General features: G+C 47.6%; 1 protein-coding gene across 1 annotated transcript in view; it reads right to left on the bottom strand.

Annotated features, from left to right (window-relative positions):
• timm8b (translocase of inner mitochondrial membrane 8 homolog B (yeast)) overlaps positions 1-246 on the bottom strand; it is a 2,337-nt gene that overhangs the window by 633 nt on the left and 1,458 nt on the right. The window lies entirely within an intron of this gene.

Here is a 246-nt window from a genome sequence, read left to right as displayed (position 1 = left end):
TTTCAAGGGACCAAAGGTAATTGGTCACTCAGAAGCTATTTCATGGGCTGTATGGAGTTGATTCAGGTGTGGCATTTGCATTTGGAAGCTGTTGCTGTGAACCCACAACATGCGGTCAAAGGAGCGCACTGGTGAGCTCAGGAACTCAAAAAGGCCTGGACGTCCACAGAAAACAACAGTGGTGGATGATCGCAGGATCCTTTCTATGGTGAAGAAAAACCCCTTCACAACATCCACCCAAGTGAA

The sequence above is a fragment of the Morone saxatilis genome, unplaced genomic scaffold (assembly GCF_004916995.1).
Source record: "Morone saxatilis isolate NCDOM2014 unplaced genomic scaffold, NCSU_SB_2.0 Contig8, whole genome shotgun sequence".
Classification (NCBI taxonomy): Eukaryota; Metazoa; Chordata; class Actinopteri; family Moronidae; genus Morone; species Morone saxatilis.
Note: the sequence above shows the minus strand (reverse complement) of the source record. Positions and strands in the feature narration are given on the sequence as shown.